This window comes from Hemitrygon akajei, chromosome 29 (genome assembly GCF_048418815.1).
Source record: "Hemitrygon akajei chromosome 29, sHemAka1.3, whole genome shotgun sequence".
NCBI classification, from domain to species: domain Eukaryota; kingdom Metazoa; phylum Chordata; class Chondrichthyes; order Myliobatiformes; family Dasyatidae; genus Hemitrygon; species Hemitrygon akajei.
In genome coordinates this window covers 16180620-16191366 of record NC_133152.1, presented here as the reverse complement: position 1 = coordinate 16191366, position 10747 = coordinate 16180620, and positions in this window count along the sequence as shown.

Genomic DNA, 10747 nt, shown 5'->3' with positions numbered 1-10747 from the left:
CCCAGGCATCTCCCCCTCCCTTCTGTGTAAAAAAAATGCCTCACAAATCTCCTTTAAACTTTCCCCCTCTTACCTTAGAGCTATATCCTCTCATACTTGACATCTCCATTCTGGGATATCAACTCTGACTATATACATTCTCTATGCCTCTCAGAATTTATAAACGTCTATCAGATCAGGTTGAATTTGAGTTAGGTTCAGTGGTGTTAACATCAGTTATGTGGTTCACTCATTCAAACCACAACCTATCCATTAACATGCATCGAAATCTACTCTGAGACATCTCTGCTTTACTTCATTTCTATTGCCACTGTAAAGGTCATCATGTCTTTGTCACCTGCATGACCTCATTTCTCCAACACAACCCACACCAGCCTTCTAAACTCAAGCTCATCACTAACTCTACTGATCCAGAACTGCTCAGAGAAGACGGAGTGAGAAATTCAGCCAGGATTACTAATCAAATGGTACATAATGATTTCGCCAATAAGTACGTGTGGCCAGATTCAATGGGTGAGAATAGGACTGTAAGCTTAGTTGTTATTTGTTTCAAGGACGTATGCTTTGTACAAGGTATCGGAGGGTGCTCACCAGTATTCTCTTCAAGAGAGGGCCAGAAGTTATCAGTACAAATTTCAAAACCAACAATATGTTTGACATTGTTACTATTTATTTCTGAAAATGTAAACAAACACAGTGACTTGCACTTCAGTTTTAGAATCCGCTTGCCAAGAGTTTTCTATTAGTGGAATGGGGGGTTTTAGAAATTAAACCAACTGTTCTCTGTATTTAGAATAAAACCTTAAACATTGAAATAATGAAGTTCCAGCATTTTCAGTTTTTCACTTACTATACTATAGATTTGCTTTCAGTAACTGTGCAGAAGAATAACATTTACACCTTTTAAGTAATATCCTGCCTGTCTGTTTTTCTAGCTGAAGTGAATAATTGTCTACATTATACCACAACTACCATGGTTTTGTTCACTCATTTGCCTTGAAGTCATTTTACTTGCTCTTCACAATTCACAATCCCATCCAGTTTACTATGATAGTAACTTTGAATTATTACATTATGTTCCTTCAATCAAATCATTGATATTTATTATGAATACCTATCGCCACCCAAATCATGCTCTTTTCTCGCTGCTGCCATCAGGTAGAAGGTATGAGAGCCTCAGGACTCGGTCCACCTGGTTCAAGAACAGTTTTACCCCTTATCAGACTTTTGAACAAAAGAGGATAACTACACTCACCTGCCCATCCACTGAGATGTTCCCACAACCAATGATCTCACTCCTTTATTTCATTATCTCATGTTGTTGTTACTTATTGCTATTTATTTATATTTGCATTTGCACAGTTTGTTGTCTTCTGCACTCTGGTTGATCTTTCACTGATCCCTGTTATAGTTACTATTCCATAGATTTGCTGAGAATGACCGCAAGAAAACAAATCTCAAGGTTGTATATGGTAAGATATATGTACTTTGATATTAAAATTTACTTCAAACTTTTTGACAGTGGAAACTCAAACGCTAATCCATGCAGCACTTTACTGCTTACCGTGTGACACCTTAAGAAGGCCCATTTATTCCATGTTTCCTGTCCACCGACCAAATAGCCAACATTTTGATCCATTGTATAACATTAATTGAATGAGGAAATCCTCTGCTTATCTTCCTTGTTAAATCTCCACCAGCACAGAAAGCAATCTTCAGACAATTTCAAGAAATGGCCACGAGTACAGGATATTGCATCAGAATGGAATTGGACAACATTCAGTCTTGAACCCCAGAATCAGCCGTGCCTTAGCCCAGATATTTCAGTTCACTTACAACATGGGCAGCGCCCCAACAGTGTAGAAAACTTCCTGGGTTTAGCCCATTTACAAAAGGTAAGACAGATTCAATCCAGCACAATCAATTTACCGTACATCTTTATGATCTTGAATTTTGTTTATCTGCACTGTACTTTTTTTCAATAGCTTTTACACTTTATTCTCTATTTTGTTTTACCCTATTCTGGCTCGATGCACTGTAAAATGATTCAATCTGTACAAGCAAGACAAGCTTTTCACTCTATCTTGGAGCATGAAAATAATAAACCGATACCGATCTGTTCTCAGTCATCGACAGAAAGATATCATTGATGGTGTTTTCAAACTGTATTGCTTCTCTAATAGCCAGTTCACAGATGGCTGGAGTCAACTTCACCAGGACCCCTCAGCTCCAGAATTCAGGAACAGCAATAAAAAAACTGAATTCCATGGGGGAATTGAAGTACTATGCCATCACAGTGCCTGGTAAATTTGCATCAAATGAAAGGGCATTTCCAAAGGTTGGAGTCATACCTTACATGAGAGAAGATAGCTGTGGTTGCTGAAGCTCTAGCACGACTGCAAGAGGTCATCAGGGCAGTGTCCTTGGCCTAACAATCCTCAGCTACTTCATCAATGACTTTCTCCTTGTCATGAGGTTAGAAGTGATAATGTTTTCTGATACTTACACTTCCATTTGCAACTCCTCAGCAGATAAAGCAGTTAGACGAGAAGCTAGACTGGACTGCCAACACAGATGCCTTGTGCAGGAAGGCACAGAGTCGACTGTACTTCCTAAGAAGGTTGGCGTCATTCAATGTCTGTAGTGAGATGCTGAAGATGTTCTATAGGTCAGTTGTGGAGAGCACCCTCTTCTTTGTGGTGGCGTGTTGGGGAGGAAGCATTAAGAAGAGGGACGCCTCACGTCTTAATAAGCTGGTAAGGAAGGCAGGCTCTGTCGTGGGCAAAGTACTGGAGAGTTTAACATCGGTAGCTGAGTGAAGGGCGCTGAGTAGGCTACGGTCAATTATGGATAACTCTGAACATCCTCTACATAGCACCATCCAGAGACAGAGAAGCAGTTTCAGCGACAGGTTACTATCGATGCAATGCTCCTCAGACAGGATGAAGAGGTCAATACTCCCCAATGCCATTAGGCTTTACAATTCTACCGCCAGGACTTAAGAACTTTTTAAAAGCTATTATTAATGCTTTTTGAGATAATGATTTAGATGCATATCATATTTTTTACTGAGTTAAGTATTGTATGTAATTAGTTTTGCTACAACAAGTGTATGGGACATTGGAAAAAAGTTGAATTTCCCCATGGGGATGAATAAAGTATCTATCTATCTATCTATCTATCTTTACCTGGATGTAGTAAGATCTGGACGACATTTAGGCATGGATTGATGTGTGGGAAATTCTTGCCACAAAACTGGCAGGCAATAATTATCTCAACAAAAGAAAAGTTGCCCAGTTTAACATTCAGTGACATAACTATTGATAAACTTCCCACCATCATAATTCTGGGGTTCGCCATTGTCCAGAAATTTAGTCGAACCAGCAATTTACATTCTGTAACTAAGAGGCCAAATCTCCTGCAAATTACTCACCTTATGCTACTCTGAAAGCATCTTCAAACCAACAAACTCTCCAACCAGAAAGGGCAAGGACAACAGCACAAGGCAACATTACCACCATCAGTTTCCTCTCTAAGCTACACTCCATCCTCTCTTGGAAATATATTGACATTCCTTCAGCACCGTTGGAAATCCCTATCAAATACTGTTGAAGTATCTTCACCAAAAGTACCACAGGGGTCCAAAAATTGCTTGCCACCATGTTTTCAAGGGCAATTAGCGATGAGCAATAAAGGCTGGCATTGCTAGTGACTCCTCACAAAAACGAATAAAGATGAAAGTATAAAGTTTCCTATTTCCAGAAGCAAAAACCATCTTAGTTTAACAGTCCCTTTTAATGACAGATTACATGGCAGCAATCTCTCTGCTCAGCAACTTAAATAAATTGGCTCAACTATAAGTATGAACTCATCATCTTTGACCTTTGTGGTTAAGCATTACCTGTGGTGCAGCAGTAGGAGATGCTAATGGTAAGAACTGCTAGCACTGATGTCTTTCAAAAATCATTCAAATTCTGAAAACTTACAGTAAGTTACAGGGCAGCTTTATATTTCCATTTTCAAAACACTGTTGACACTGAAGTAAGGGATTGCCCAACCAAAAGGAATATCACCAAAAGTGAAGCATTATGAAACTACTGATTTCATTGGCCTGGTGAGCATATTGGCATGAGTACAAGAACAGAATTCTTTTTTACTGCTTCAGAAAATGCAACTTCACTGGCAAAATTATAGCCCGGTATAACATACTTCAGCATGTTTTTTTTTCAAGCTTACAGAATACGGGCACCTCTGGCGTTATTTACTGCTCCACCTAATGAGGTTTTGGCAAGTTGCCATCTCAACCAGTAAAGGACTTGTAAAGAACGTACTCCACAGTGGTGTTGGTAGAGACTTTCAACATAATGAAGAAATGCCAATGCAACAAGTCACAATAGTAAATGGCTTGTAGGTGAATCTATACTGTAGGTGATGGTGCTCCCTATCCTGTTTTTCTTGGTGACGGAGGTCATGGGTTTGGGAAATGCTACCTGAATAATTTGGTGACTGAGCATAGCATTAATGATGGTACATATTTTAGTCACAGTGCACTAATGGCAGAGACAAATGAATATTTAGCAAGTAAATGTTAGTGTTGGGACAACTGGGGTATCCTGGGAGGGGTAGTAACTCTGGTGAAGGGGCTTGTCATGTCACTCCCCACTGGACACTCAGCTCTCACCTGTGGCTCCAAGTAGCCGTTTGCATGCGATGGCGGCCACCTCAGTACATTGTTTCAACAGGCGGGCTAAACCAGGTGAGGGTAGTTGGCAGCCTCATACCCCGTGAGATAGGCACATGCCTGTCCTAGCCTGCAAAGTCAGCTCGGTGGACTGAAATCTACAGTGAGATCCAATGGCTAGGAAGGCAGCACTGCAACACTCCGCGGAGAGTGAAGGGCATGACGTAACACGGAAGACATCACGGTCATCTACTGAAACCAAGGAAGACCCTAATTTGTGACACTTGTTCGTACCAGTGGACCCCGACTTCTGATGTTGAGAGAGTGGAACTGCCCCAGTGCAAGTCTCTTCCACTTTAAAAACTCTCCCCCACTGGTTCCCTGTCATCGTAGGACACGATGGAAAACCACCAAATATCAGCAAGGTATTATAATATAATAAAATAGATTTTATTTTCCTTTAGGAGGAAAAATGATCAATCTAGAGCTTTGGAAAATGCATTGAACCTTTTATCACCAGTGGTAAAATCCAATTTTTCATTCTTTTTCCTGATTGATTTATCAGAGTTATCTTTGAGTAGAAGAAACTCTTGAGATTTAACTTTTAATTTCAATTTTAATATTATGACAGAAAAGTGGAAAAGTTTGTATTCATTTAGTGGTCTTTACAGGGTGTTTTTAAAGCAGCTTGCAAGTATCTGAAAATGCTGGAATCTGGAGCAAAAATCAAACTGAGGGGTCTCGATCCGAAACAGCCCTCCAAAGAAGCTGCTCGACCCACTGAGTTTCTCCACCTATTTGTTAATTGCAACTATAAAGATACTTTTCAAGTGCAGACAATGAGGTATGCTTCGATGAAGCTCCCCTGTCAATGTAGGAATTTAATAACAGCAGTATCCCAAGTTCAGATTTGGCAATATTACAATTAATAACTGAAAATGTTTTCAACATTTATGGAGTAGAATTGGCAAAAAATGTTTGTAAATGCAGGTTGGATAAATGTATTATGTGCCAATCCAAGGGTCTGATCAAACCAGGTAAGGGGTATTCCAATTAGCTGTTTCTCACAATGGACCAGCAACACTCATTTTTTAAAGCCGTCCCAATCATCTTTAAGGCAAAAATTAAGGAAGAACAACGCAAATCTGCGAAATATGAGGAGGAAACTGAAAGTGAGAGTGCACATGCTTTTGCTGTGAAACTCTTACATCAGGCAAAGAAGGATGAAGGCTGTTCAAACCACAAGCAGACTTCATAGGCAGTTTGGGCCTGAATAACAATGCATCTTGAACCTTCACTCTAATCATCACTGAACTGTTCCCACAACCTTTAGACTCACTTTCAAGGACTCTCATCTCTTGTTCTTGATTTTTTTTTTGCATTTGCATATTGGTTGTCCATCCTGTTGGGTGCTGTCTTTCATTAATTCTATTGCGTTTCTTAGATTCACTATGTATGCCCACAAGAAAACAAATCTCAGGGTGACATATATCTCACTTAGATAATAAATTTACTTTGAACTTTGATGGAAAACGTTAGAGATGTAAGTTGATACTGCTCCAGGAGGCACGTGATACACATGACCAACAGTTCAGTCAGACAGTGTGTGTGTCTCAAGGTTTATTCAGGGCAAAGTTGAAAGAGTTTGGATAAACATGCGATCCTGTAAGCATTAGTCTGAAGTTCGTTGTCAGCGAATTTATGTGTTGCTGAATATTGAAAGAGAACTGAAGTGAGTTGCGTACATGTGCACAAAATGGTAGTAATCCCACCTAAGACAATATTATGGCCATGTCCACCACTAAAACAAGTTCACAGTGCTCTTATCGAATGAGTTACAATAATTTTCTTGTTCTTGTGGGCACACACTCAAACTGTCAGACATGTAAGTACTTGTAGAATTACAGAATGTACTATTAAAGTTGAAACGAATCAATGCTTCCCATGAAATTCCAGCAAAGTTAGTGTGCAACTTTGTATTTATTTGAATCAATTTGCAATGAGATTAAACATTCATCATCATTCTTCCAATGGGTTAGCATTGTTTTAAATTGATTGAAGAAGCAAATGTTTCTAAGTTAGTTTAGCTTTACTATTATGAACTATCAATTGGTTAACTTCGCGTTTAAATATATGACTGCATTCTCTGTTATCTATTTTTTCCGGCTGAACTGTTAATGGATCATTATCTTTGTGGGCAATTGAGCTTGATAATAGACTAACTTAGGCTGCAACTGAACCAGTGGGAAATATTTCAAGGGAAAACACAGCAATGCGAATAAAGCGAAAAGCTGAAGTAATCAGATCAATTTGCAAATATGAAACTTTGCAATGGTAAGTAGTACAATGTTTAGCCTGAAAATACATTAATTTGTAATAATTTGCATTAGAAATCAAACGAGAAAAGTCCACTGAAATTAAATGATCACATTAAAAGAAATATCTGTAAAGAGCGATGTCAACCATGATTAGGCTATTTCTGATATCAATGTGGTGTCATCTATTATTATTCAAGAGTCACAGAATAGCGGCGAGTTAAGAGGTTGCAAGTTCTTCTGTACCAGGAGTGGGTACAATGATTTCAACAAGTATGGAATTTGGGTCAAGCCAATTAAGGAACCTAATTGTTGTTCCTTGCAGTGCATCAGCCGGCAACCTTGCTGTTTCTTTAGCATTTTTTTGCCTGTTTTTTTACGAGGCAGAGTTGCTCGCTCTACGCTCAACCAACATGGATGGAAAGTGTGCAAGGAGCTGGCTGGATTCAAATCTGGGACCTCTCTTCTCAAAATGCGGTGCGGATGCCAATGCATTACACCACCAGCCAGCTACGAAACCCAATAAAAAGACCAAATCTATGATGTCGTATATAACCAAAGTAAGTGTTTACATATAATTCCTTCAAAGAGAAAAATCAATGTAGTGTTGATATTTATGTAAATAAGGCACAATTAGCACAGCAATAATCCTCATCAGCATAAAAAAGGTAGTGCATACTACATGTGGCAAATGCCTTATTGTTTCACTTATAATCAACACACTGATTCAAAGATCTTGTGTTCTGAAACGGCTTTGCTATAAACACCAAAGATCTTGCAGATACTGGAAACCTTGAGCAACACACAAAAACTGCTGTAGGAACTCAGCAAGTCAGGCAGCATCTATCAAGGGGATTAAACAGTCGATATTTATCAGGAACGGCAAGGAAGGGATTTGTATTTCAGAATGCCAACATCACTGGCAAGGACAGCGTTTACTGCCAATCCTAATTTCTCTTTTGTGACCCCTACTGGATCATATCAGAGTATATATACAGTAAGCTACTTACGTGCCTGGAGTTACATATAGAACAGCAGATTTCTACCCCCATGGAGATCACCAGTGAACCAAATAGGATGTTACCACGATTTTTAGTATTTTATTATTAAGACTTTGTTGACAATTAATTGCATTTACTCTGCTGTATAATGACCTTGAACTCTGATCCCTAAAACAGGATGTAACATAGAAGCATAGAAAACTTACAGCACAATACAGGCCCTTCAGCCCACAATGCTGTGCTGAACATGTACTTACTTTAGAAATTACCTGGGGTTACCCAAAGCCCTCTATTTTTCTAAGGTCCATGTACCTATCCAGGAGTCTCTTAAGAAACACTATTGTATCCGCCTCCACCATAGCTAACCATCCCACCATCCACGCCATGTCCTCTTCTCATTAGACGCCTCCACCAATACTGTAGTTAGTATTGACTTAAATGTGTGTACAGCTGCTCTTCCTGCAGATGCAGCAAACCCATTGAGTATTTCCAGAACTTTGTTTTAGTTGCAGAGTTCTCTGATACGTTTCTGCCTCAATTACTATCATAGGCTACTCAATTGTACCAGAATCAGTGAAAAGTCAGTCAGAATAAAAGCAAACAGACCACCAGGCTCTGGCCTAAAGCACAATAAAGGCACACACAGCCCAATCAGTCACAAAAAGTTCTGCTCATTAACATCTAGGGAAATTGGTGCCAGTACTGGGGGAGGTGTCTCACAAATTAGACAAGTAAATGACATACAGTCATACTCAGAGAGTGCTGGGAATAAGAGTATGTCAACACAGAAACTGTTCTCAGGCTCTCAAAGGTGCAGTAACTATAGTCATGAAGAAATAGTTTGAGGAAACTTTTGAAGATAGCAATTCAATTAGAGGGTGTAATGAAGTGAAGTACAAATATTGAAAGGTTGGAAGGACATCGAGGTGCATGCACTAAAGGCCAGAATCAAGAACTCAGCTATGGTTTAATGTTTAAACTACTGTTGGTGTTGATGTGAGAAGGATAGTCTTAGATTACAGATTGATCAGTTGGTAAAAAGGGTAGAGCAGTGGCAGATGGAATTTAACCCTGATAAGTGCAAGATAGTGTACTTTGGTAAGACTATTAAGACCATAAGGCCACAGGAGCAGAAATAGACCATTTGGCCCATTGTGTCTGCTCCACCATTCAATCATGCCTGATTTATTTTCCCTCTCAACTCCATTCTTCTGCCTTCTCCACATAATCTTTGACACCCTTACTTATCAAGAACCCATCAACCTCTACTTCAAACATACTCACTAACCTGGCCTCCAGAGCCACCTGTGGCAATGAATTCCACAGATTCACCACTTCTGGCTAAAGCAATTCCTCCTACTCTTTGTTCTACAGGGATGTCATTTTATTCTGAGGCTTTGTCCTCTGGTCCTAGACTCTCCCACCATTGGAAACATCTCCTCCATTTCCACTCTACGTAGGTATTTCAATATTCAGTAGGTTTCGATGAGATTCCCCCCTCCCCCCCCCCCATTCTTCTAAACTCCAGTGAGTACAGGACCACAGCCACCAAATGCTAATAAGGGCAGGACAAAAACAATAAGCTGGAGACCACTATAGAACACTGAGGAACACAGGGAGCTTCAGGTTCCTGGTCCAAGATTCCTAAAGTGGCAGCACAGGTAGATAAAGTAGTGAAGCTGGTGTATAGAATACTAGCCCTCATTAAATGTCTGCAAGAGCAGAGAGGTTATAAAAGAATGATTAGGCCACAGTTGCAGTACTGTGTACAGTTCTGGTAACCACTTTATACAAAAACATGTGATTGCATTAGAAATGGTGCATAGATTGACCCGGATGTTGTCTGGATGGAGTACTTATGAAAGAGACTGGATAAACTAGATTTGTTTTTCTTGGAGTAACGGAGACAGAGGGAAGATCTGATTGAGATATACAAAATTATGAGGGACATGGACAGAAGAGATAGTAGAAAACCTTTCTCCATAAAAGAGGTGTCAAAAACCAGAGGGGACATTTTTAGCCAAGGAAGGGGTTCTGAGGAAAATATTTTTTCATCCAGAGGGTGTTGGAATCTGGATCCAAGTATTTGAGTGAGTTGTTCAAGCAAGTATTCTCTCAATATTTAAATACCTGAAATGCCAAGGCAGAAAAGGGAACATATCAATGTAAATGTGATTAGTATAGATGGATTAACAGTAGCAATTTACTGACAGGAGTACTTGTTGGTACAACTGGTTAACAAAACTGCAGTACTTCTCAGTGAGGAGTATACGGTTAGTAAAGGATGGTGCTGGAATTTAAATGATAAAATCTCCAAAGTCACAGTAACAAGAGATGAAGGTGAAAGTTCCTGGCCCAAAACATTAACTGTACACTTTTCCATAGATGCTGCCTGGCCTGCTGAGTTACTCCAGCATTGTGTGTGTGCATGTGTACTACTAGGGAGAGGGTTAAGTGTGTGAGAGTAGGTGCTATTGGCAGAATTGGGGAAAGCTGGAGTTAGGGAATCATACTCCAGGCACAAAAGGGGACCCAAAGGGCTATACAAGACAAATCATAAATTCAAGAGATTCTGCTGATGCTGGAAATCTTGAGCTAAAGAGCATTGGCTTAAGAACCTACAGGAAGTGGCCTACATTGGACGCATGCAGCTTTCAGATTTGGAGGCAGACGTAATGCTAGCATCAAGGCAGGCACAGCTAAATTTAGCTTGCCAATAGCCAGCACAGACTAGATGGGTCAAAGGGCCT